Source organism: Aegilops tauschii, chromosome 2, assembly GCF_002575655.3.
Source record: "Aegilops tauschii subsp. strangulata cultivar AL8/78 chromosome 2, Aet v6.0, whole genome shotgun sequence".
Lineage (NCBI taxonomy): Eukaryota > Viridiplantae > Streptophyta > Magnoliopsida > Poales > Poaceae > Aegilops > Aegilops tauschii.
The window spans coordinates 242,062,060-242,072,112 of record NC_053036.3 but is presented as its reverse complement, the minus strand read 5'-3'; positions in this window follow the sequence as shown (position 1 = coordinate 242,072,112).

The following is a 10,053-nucleotide window of genomic DNA, read 5'->3' as shown; positions in this document are numbered from 1 at the left end:
TCTCTTAGCCGTGTGCGGTGCCCCCCTCCACCATATTACACCTCGATAATACCGTTGCGGAGCTTAGGCGAAGCCCTGCGCCGATGGAACATCATCATCGTCACCACGCCGTCGTGCTGACGAAACTCTCCCTCAACACTCGGCTGGATCGGAGTTCGAGGGACGTCATCGAGCTGAACGTGTGTAGAACTTGGAGGTGCCGTGTGTTCGGTACTTGATCGGTCGGATCGTGAAGACGTACGACTACATCAACCGCGTTGTGATAACGCTTCCGCTATCGGTCTACGAGGGTACGTGGACAACACTCTCCCCTCTCGTTGCTATGCATCACCATGATCTTGCGTGTGCGTAGGAAATTTTTTGAAATTACTACGTTTCCCAACAGTATCCTACTGGCTTGCAAGTCCACATGCACGCAGCTGTCGAATCCTCTCATCACGACAATCGCGGTGACGACGTGGGTTCAATTCCACGAGTCGGTGGGCTGGTGGTTCACTGGGGTGTATGGGCCCCAGGAGGATAGTGACAAGGTGGTTTTCATGTAGGAGCTTAAGGACATCCGGTATTGACATGCAGGTCCCTGGATGGTCGCTGGCGATTTCAACTTGATCACGGACCCATCCGACAAAAGCAACGATAGGATCAACAGGCAGATGATGGGGTGGTTTAGAAGGTGCATCACTGACCTGGACTTGCACGAGCTCTACCTCAACAGTAGGAGGTACACGTGGTCGAATGAGAGGATGGAACCAACGTTCAAGAAACTGGACCGAGCTCTCGTCTCCGTGGATTGGGAGGCGCTGTACCCTACTTCTTTCCTGTCGGCGCTCAACACGAACATATCTGATCACTGCCCATTGCACCTTGTGCTGGAGGCTAATTTGAAGCGGGGCAGGCGTTTCCACTCTGAATCATTCTGGACTAGGGTGGAGGGCTTCCAAGAAGTGGTCCAGGCGGCGTGGAGCAGCCAGCCTCTGATCCGGAACCCTTTCAAGAGGCTCATGGCTAAGTTAAAGGCTACGACAAAGCAACTCGCCAAGTGGAGCAATAAGTACGTGGGGAATGTCAACAACATATTCGCATTACGAATGGGGTCATCCTTCGCTTGGATGCCGCCATGGAGGGGAGGGCCTTGACGCAGGCCGAGGTGGAGCTTAGGAGGCCGCTCAAGCGCAAGCTTCTTGGCCTTGCTTCGCTTGAGCGCACGATTGCCAGGCAGCGTGCCAGACTCCTCCGGCTTAGAGAGGGTGATGCATGCACCCAATACTTCTGCACACATGCTAGCCACAGAAGACGGAAAAACTACATCACCAAGCTCAATGTGGACGCTGTGCTCTCGACGGATCACGAAGTCATGGCCGAGGCTGTGGACTCCTTCTCCCAGCTGCTCGGGGAAACTACAGAGCGTGAGTTCACATTGGATCTGGAGGAAATTGGCGTCCCTCGCAAAGACCTATCCCACATCGACTTTTTCTGCAATTTTACCAAGGAGGAGGTGCTGGCGGCTGTTCGCTCGCAAGGGCTCGACAAAGCGCCGGGGCCCGATGGGTTCCCGGCCAGATTCTACGTGGCATGCTGGTCGATCATCAAAGAGGATGTGATGGAGGCATTTGCCTCTCTACAGAGATTGGATTTTTGTGGCCTCACTTCCATCAATCAAGCATTCATTACCTTGCTTCCTAAATCCCCCGCGGCCTTGGAGATATGGGAGTTTCGGCCGATAAGCTTGATTCATAGCTTTCCGAAGCTAGCGGCCAAGGTGTTGGCGATCCGGCTAGCCGATGAGATGCCGGACTTGGTTGGGCCACACCAGAGCGCGTTCATCAGAGGAAGATGGCTCCACGATAACTTTATGATGGTGCAAGGGATGACTAGAAAACTGCACGCTTCTAAGAAAGAAGCGGTGATGCTCAAGCTGGACATTACTAAAGTTTTCGACACGGTGGATTGGGCTTTCTTGATGGATGTCCCGCGGCATATGGGCTTTGGCGCCTAGTGGATTTCATGGATCGCAGGCCTGCTCGCTTCCTCCTCAACTAGGGTTCTGCTGAATGTTGTACCTGGGGATATCATCTTCAACCGGCAAGGCCTGCGGCAAGGAGACCCGGTCTCGCCGCTCTTGTTCGTCCTTGTCATGGAAACGCTTCACCACCTGCTGAGTTCGGCCACGACGGAGGGAGTTCTGCAGCCACTGGCGGCCACTGGATTCCGGCAACGCACCTCCATCAATGCCGACGATGTGGTCACTTTCATCAAATCGGACCTGCAAAGCCTCATGGCATGCTCCATGCTGCTACGTGACTTTGGGCGGGCCTCTGGGCTGCGCACAAATCTGATCAAAAGCTCCGCTCACCCTATTAGATGCTCGGAGGAGCAAATCCTGCAGATCGCCACCGAGTTGGAGTGCCAGGTTCTGAGCTGGCCCTGCAAGTATCTTGGGCTCCCGCTTGGTTTGCGTAAGGTTTTGGCGGCTCAGTTACAATACATGATCGATAAGATGGTTGATCGGCTGCCTGCCTGGCAGGCTAGGCTCCTCTTCCGCGCGGGCAGATTGGAGCTCTTGCCCACGACCCTGGCCTCTATGCCGATACATGCTATGATGGCGATTGACCTGCCGGTTAAGACGAACACCGCGGCCAACAAGATATGTCATGGATTCCTGTGGAAGGGGCGTCGAGATGTGCATGGTGGGCATTGTCTGGTGGCCTGGGATCGGGTGTGCACGCCTAAGGATCTCGGGGGCCTTGGTGTGCCCAACCCGAGGCTGATGAACGCTGCCCTGCGCGCCCGATGGCCGTGGCTCCAAAGAATTGACCCCCTCAGGCCCTGGGCCGAGTTCAACATGCAAGCGTCCCATGATTCCTTGGGTTTATATAAAGCAGCTACGAGATGCACACTCGGTGATGATGAATCTGCACGCTTCTGGACGGATTGGTGGCTGTGGGATGGAAGGCTCGAGGACTTGATGCCCAACCTCTACGCCTTTGTGAGAAGACCTGCCCGGCTGAAAACGGTCCGGCAGGCCATGACGGAGGGCTGGTGGCAGGATATTTCACCGGACATGACAGCGCAAGCTTTGCTCGAGTTCATTGCGCTCGTCGACAGAACGCAGGACGTGGTCCTCACGCAAGGCACGGAAGACAGGGTTCACTGGGCTTGGGAGAGCACGGGGCAATTCACTGTAAAATCGGCCTACAGGGCCTACTTTGCTGGCGTAATCGAGTCGGATGGCGCCGCCCAAATTTGGAAATCGAGGGCACCGAACTCTTGCAAGTTCTTCGCCTGGCTGGCGGCGAGAAATAGATGTTGGACGGCGGATAGATTGCAAAGAAGATAACTTCCTCACCCCTCGGCATGCCCCTTCTGCGATCAAGCTCAGGAAATGATCGACCACTTGCTGTTGGGCTGTGTGCTAGCTCGTCAAGTGTGGACCAGCATCACCAATGCTTGGGGCAGGCCTTCCTGGATGCCAACGGTGGATGCGACCTTGGTGAAATGGTGGACTTCCCTCAACCCGCAGAAACAATTAAGGAAGGAGACATGGACGGTGGTGACTCTCGTGGCTTTGACGATATGGAAGCACAGGAACGACATCGTGTTCAATGGTGCTTTGCCATCGGCGGCCGTCGTGCTTAGGAAGATTGTGCTAGAGGGTCAGGATTGGAGGGCAGCTGGCTTGCTTCGGGAACTTGGCTCTCTCCCTTGTTCGGTAGATAGGTTGGATAGTGGCGAGTGATCCGCATGTGAATACTCTTGGCTGTGTAAGCCGTGGCTTGTAACAAACCCTTTGCCCATCTTGGGCCCTTCTATATATGCTTCTGATGCATCATCCTTTGACGCATCCTTGAAAAATCATCAAAACTTGGTTCAAAACCAAACAGGGAGCCGGTGTTGAGCTCCTAGTGTTGCGTTGGCGATGGCAATGGATTCAGGAGGTAAGTGTCACTATGGCAGAGTCGGAGTCGTCGTATGGGCCTCGATTGCCACAAGGTAAATGATTGTGTCTGGGTGACCTCCTAGCGTTTCCGGTCGTACCCACGCCATCGGATCACACTGAATCGAGATGCTGGATCGATGACCGACTACTCCTATCAGCCCGCACGTTTCCAGTAGGACCCACCACCACTATCTCTCCTTTATCTTTATCACCAACAAATCGTTCTCTCCACTCCTTTTCCCCTTCTCGAGAAGAGCGACGGAGGGAGTCGTCTTCTACCTCGCAGATAACCATCTTTCTTCACTCCATGCCTGCAAGCTTTTCTTCATCCTCCATGGCAGCAAGCCCCCGCCCACCCACTTGCCTCGACCTCCCCTATCGAGGTGTTGCAACTGCGGAGGAGCTAGAACCGTGGTGGTAACGTGCGACAAAAAAAAGCTGCAACCGTTGACAAAATAGCTTGAACCATAGATGGTTGCTGCAACAGTTGAAAAAAAATAGCTTCAACAATAGATGAAAAAAGCTTTAATTGGGACACTGTGCAACAGAAAAAGCCACAAACGTTGACAAAAATAGCTTCAACCATAGATGAAAAATGCTTCAACCGGCTCCAACCATCCATGTCCAAACCGGTGGCGCCAGGTGCTACGACCGTCGGCATGGGACCTACACCATGTTGCAACCATTTGGGCATGGGGCTGGAACCAGGGCTGCGAGATGCTGCAATTGCGGTCCAACTGGAGCTGCGAGGCGGCGATGTTCTAGCCACCAGGTGCCCTGCACAATGAGGCCGCCGATGCGCTGGTCGGAGGTGCTGCAATTGCGGGGGTGCAGCACAACACACCGCCATTAGATGCGGGACGCACGTGGCAAGCCACCAGCGTTGCAGGCTGTGGCAGACGCGCGACGAGCCATGGGGCTACACATGCTATGGTAGACGACGACGACTAGAGTCAACGATGATGCGCTTTTTCATCTGTTTTTTCAATGAAGTGGTGGAGGAAGTTATAGATCGAACGGTTCCAACGGGCTAATACGACACTAGTGCGACCGGCCCAAATCCTGGCCGGGCAACCGACGCCTAGTAGGGGCCTTGCCACAATAACCAAGAACATCTTTATTTCTGAGCCAAAATGGCATTTTTTGCCATATGAGTGTCGATCGGCATAATTTGTGGAGCTTACTCCATAAACAACCTCGTAGCCACCATACCCAAGCTCCAGATTTGGAGGCTGGGAGGTCTAGCATGGAGCTCGCTCCATACCCAACCGCCAACACGAGAGGGACGATTTAGCTTCTTCCTCGTCGCGTCACGGCCGAGATTGAAGCCGTGCAACACAAGTCACCCGTCCCTTATCACATGCACTACTAAAACCTTCAGAGTCGAGAAGGTATGAAAGCAATGAAGATGCATGTTGGCGATTTCATGGTTCAACATAGATACTCAGACTACCATCTTGTGCCCTATCATATGCCAGCTAGCACCAATGCATATATGCTTTCCCAAATCTCAGGCATATATTCTTGCGGCGTACAAAGATTGCCAATAGTTAGTGCTCTGTTGTACTGTTTGCACAGTGATGATCACTGGGCCCTCTTTGTTCTATCCCCAAGGACTTGCAATTCTCATGTCTTGGATTCACATCGAAAGATCAAGACAGACTACACCAAACTGAAGTCAATCTCAATGAAGCTATCTTAGAGTTTTCTACCAGGGAGGAGCGATAAATCCAGATTACAGAAAGAAAAACAGCATGGGCTTGGTATGCTTTGCCCACAACACAATCTTCTATTGCATGCAACAACAAACTGAGAGGAGTTTTATGTTTGTCTACTATGTCATGAACCACATGGTTGATTACATGCAGAAGTATATAACCTTCAGAAGGAAGGACGACATCACCAATTGGGGGGGGGGGTAAAACCCTTGCCATGCTCGCACCTGATGAGTGTCGAGTATAGTTCTGACGGATCCAGAGCACCCTTGCGAACATCATCAACAAAGATGTCATTAGCAACAATGGGATGTACTACGACAACTCAGACGAACCCCTTGAGGAGTAGTGGGATCGGCAGAAGCAACAACAAAGCTAGCAACTAGCTCGACTCAACAGCATCCATGAAATGAAGGATTGACAGTTGGACTCGTGTTTTTTATAACAACAGTGGTTGTGTTGGAAACTTTGTTCTAAACTAGACTGTAGACTTGCCATACCTATTGTGTTAATCAGATCTTTAGTCCGTAACTCACTCAGATGCCTGTTGAAAGTGACCTAGATTGTATGTTCACATCTTTAACGTTAGTAGTTATTGCACGCATCGAAACATGATGATTCTAGCAAAACAACAAAATGAGCTCTTTGGCTCATAGATGCTGCCGTGGTAGAAAATGAGAACTTCGGTTCATATATGTTGCCATCATTTGCTATGTTATTTTTCTGTTGGTTTCCATGCATGTGATATGTTAATTTGGTATCTGTGCTCACATTTGTTCTTTTTAGATTTGTCTACCTCAACTTCAACAGTTGAGATCTGCGCCTCACAACCGAGCTACCACTGTGAAATGCACAATTCTTTTACAAATTTGGAATGTGAAATGCATATGCTTGTAATTTAACGATATCACATTACGTGACACACTAGCCGCGCGCGTGACACACACTCCTAGTCATAAAATACTAACCGCGTGTGAACCACACCTTGTTAGTAGTACCTTACCAACGTGGCTAGTATACAAAGTCACACCTGACTAGTAAGGGGTTCATGTAGTAGTGCTTGGAAGGAAGTGAGAGTGAGTTGGTTACATGTCCATGGGTGGCTTTATATAGCCTAGAGGTCCTTGATAAATGACCAATGCTACCCTTGAAGTAGGGAGGTGGGAGGGTAGGACAAGGGAGAGCAACTAGTTAACGAGCGCTCCTTCGGGAGCCTCACAACGATCAGCGCCACTTGGCGTGCTCTCAGCCATTCACCACATGTCGCGCTCTGGACGCTTCGTTCGGATTTTTTTTCCCGCACGCGTTTTCGACTTTTTAAACGGTTTTTTTGGGTTTTTTCGACGTTTTCGTTTTCCCCGGGTCTTCCTTAGCTTTTCGATAAAAATTTTGTGTGAAAAAACGCGTTTTTTTTCTTTGGCGAAAGTCATGGTTTTTCTTTCGCGAGAGGCACGGTTGTGCTTAGCGAGAGTCACGGCCGTGCCTTTCGGAAATGAAAAAAAACACGTTTTCTATTTTTTTTACTTTTGCGAGAGTCACGGTTTTGCTTCCGCGAGAGGCACGGTTGTGCTTTCGCGAGATTCACGGCCGTGCCTCTCGGAAAGGGAAAAACAAAACACGTATTCTATTTTTTTCTTTCGCGAGAGTCACGGTTTTGCTTCCGCGAGAGGCACGGTTGTGCTTTCGCGAGAGTCACGGCCGTTCGGAAAGGAAAAAAAATACGCGTTTTTGTTTTTTTTTCTTTCGCAAGAGTCACGGTTTTGCTTACGCGAGAGGCACGGTTGTGCTTTCGCGAGAGTCACGGCCGTGCCTCTCGGAAACGAAAAAAAACGCATTTTTTGTTTTTTTCCTTCCACGAGAGTCACGGTTTTGCTTCCATGAGAGGCACGGTTGTGATTTAGTTAGAGGCACGGACGTGCCTCTTTCGGAAAGGGAAAAAACCGTGCTCCCGGTTCGGTTTTTTCGTCCATTTTTTGGTGAAAAAATCGTCAAAACCTATCAACATAGGATCTAGTTTTGAAGATCTCGACGCGAGGAATCCAATGGTGAAAACGGTTCGAGATTTGGACTCACAGTTTAAGAGATAAAACGTTTTGAATAAATGAATCTACGAAAAAGGAAAATCTCCCAGGTTGCGACAAGTGGCGCGTGCGTGCCACTTGTCGCGACCTGGGAAGGTGGAGTGTTCTTTGCAACGAGTACTCCTTAATTAGTGGAGGACTAGGTAATTTTTTGTCCTTTGGCCCATGTGCTCCTTGTTGGGCTAGGAGGTGGGTGGTAGTCCATTAGGTGGAAATCCGGAGAGGCCTTCTTGCTTGGGCTTTGGATCCTCTGCTCCCTTGTCTCCTTTACCTATTTTTTATGTGGTCTTCTTCCTTTGACTTGCTTTGATTAGTGATGTAGCGTTCCACGTAAGACATGGGGTAGCCCCTTACATAGGATTAAAATCCTCTACTACAACAAGAGTCCCCTTGAGCTTAAGTCAACAAAGTTTTCTTTGTGGCTTTGGCTCAATAATCTTCTCTCGTTGACGGTTCTTTGGAGGATGGATTGGCCTCTGTTTCTCATTGACGTACCTGGCAAGGAGATGATGTCTTCGTTATCCTTTTTCGGCCTTCTCAATGATTGTCAACCTCTTTTGGAGTCCCCTAGACCCATATGTGGTCTTCAAGAAATTTTATGGATTTGGAAACGAATCCCGAAAGTCTTCAAGTGGTCCTGTTGGGGAACACAACCTTCTAGGATTTTTTAGGTATTTTCCAGATTTTTATGATCACTTGAGCTTCTACATGACATCCTGATCGAAACGGGGTATTTCAGGCATTTTTTTGACTGCCAGGGGCTTCTTAGAAACAAATATGCCCCCTCCAAGGGCTTATATATGAAAACATGGAGTCCCCATAACGTGACTTTTTTTTAATTTTCTCAAATTTGTAGGGGCAATTTATGCTCGGATTAATCTAACCATACACATGCATCAACACGATAACTATATTCATTCACCAAAATGCGTTGCTTTACATATAATTAGCAACTTACAAAATAAACAATGCCACTCAAGCGACTTAACATGTGGTTTAACGACATCTTCAAAATAAGCAATGTCGTTATTCGAGCAACATTGCTACCTTGTACTGCCTATGCTAGTCGGTGGTCGGCGTCGTTTAGTCGTCACCCTCGTCCTCCTCCTCCGAGGAGATATCCTCCAAGTAGGTGTAGGGGCCAGACTCACGAGCAACAACTGCTCCTCCCCGTCGATGAGCATGGGACCCCGGAGGATCCGCTCATCGTTGCAAGTTTCGAGGGCGAAGAGCCACAACACGGCATTGTTGGTCGGGTCCTTGGGCTCTGGCATGGGCTTTGGTTAGGACGACACGTTAACCGGGACGAAGGGGCTAGTGAGGGCGACGGGGACGACTTCCTCCTGCTTCACCCAGATGAAGGGACCAACTCCTCGCGACCGACGTTGGCGCCACCAGTAGCGTTCGATCCTCCACGACCACCAGACCTATCATCGCTTCAAGCAGAGGAGCTGGCGTCTGTTTAGGCTAGTGCACCACAACGAGAGTTTGCACCGATGCGCTACTTCTGAGACGGTAGGTTTTGCTCCACTACCAAGTTGAGACAATAGGCTTCATTCTTGAGCAGCAGCATTGTCCCAGACGATGGAGGAGATGGAACGGGTGGAGGCGATGGGGAGGAAATAGGGGGCAGCGCTACTTGTGAGCTGCGTTGGGATTTTCCCTGAAGAGAAAGGGTGAAGCAATATAATAGCTCGTAAGTATTTCCCTCAGTGAGAACTAAGGTTATCGAACCAATAGAAGAATCATGCAAATCCTAGTGAATAGTACCTGCACACACAAGAGCAAATACTTGCACCCAACGCACGCAAGAGGGTTGTCAATCCCCTTGAACTCGTTACTTGCAAGGATCAAATTTGGTAGTGGTAGATATATAAATTGCAAAGTAAAATAAAAGATAATAAATTGCATCAAGGTATTTTTGGTTTTTGTAATATGATAAAAGTATACCCCGGGGCCATAGGTTTCACTAGAGTATTCTCTCTCGAATAAATAGCATACGGTGGGTTGAGAAATTACTATTGGGCAATGTATAGAAAAGCGCATAGTTATGATGTTATTCATGGCAATGATCATGTATTCCCTCCATCCGGTGAAAAGTGTATGTTTGGGTTTAAATTTTGTCCACACAAGAGTGTACTTCTATCTTCTCAATGGACTTTAAAGTATTTTCTCTCATCACGCGGTAATCAAGACCAATAGCATTCTATACATAGTCTTCTTAATTTCTACATGCACTTAGCTCATTGGGGGTTTGGGTAATTAAAGAGGAGAGAGATGGTGGCTTGCAACTTCCCAATGCATTTTTTACTCCACTCCA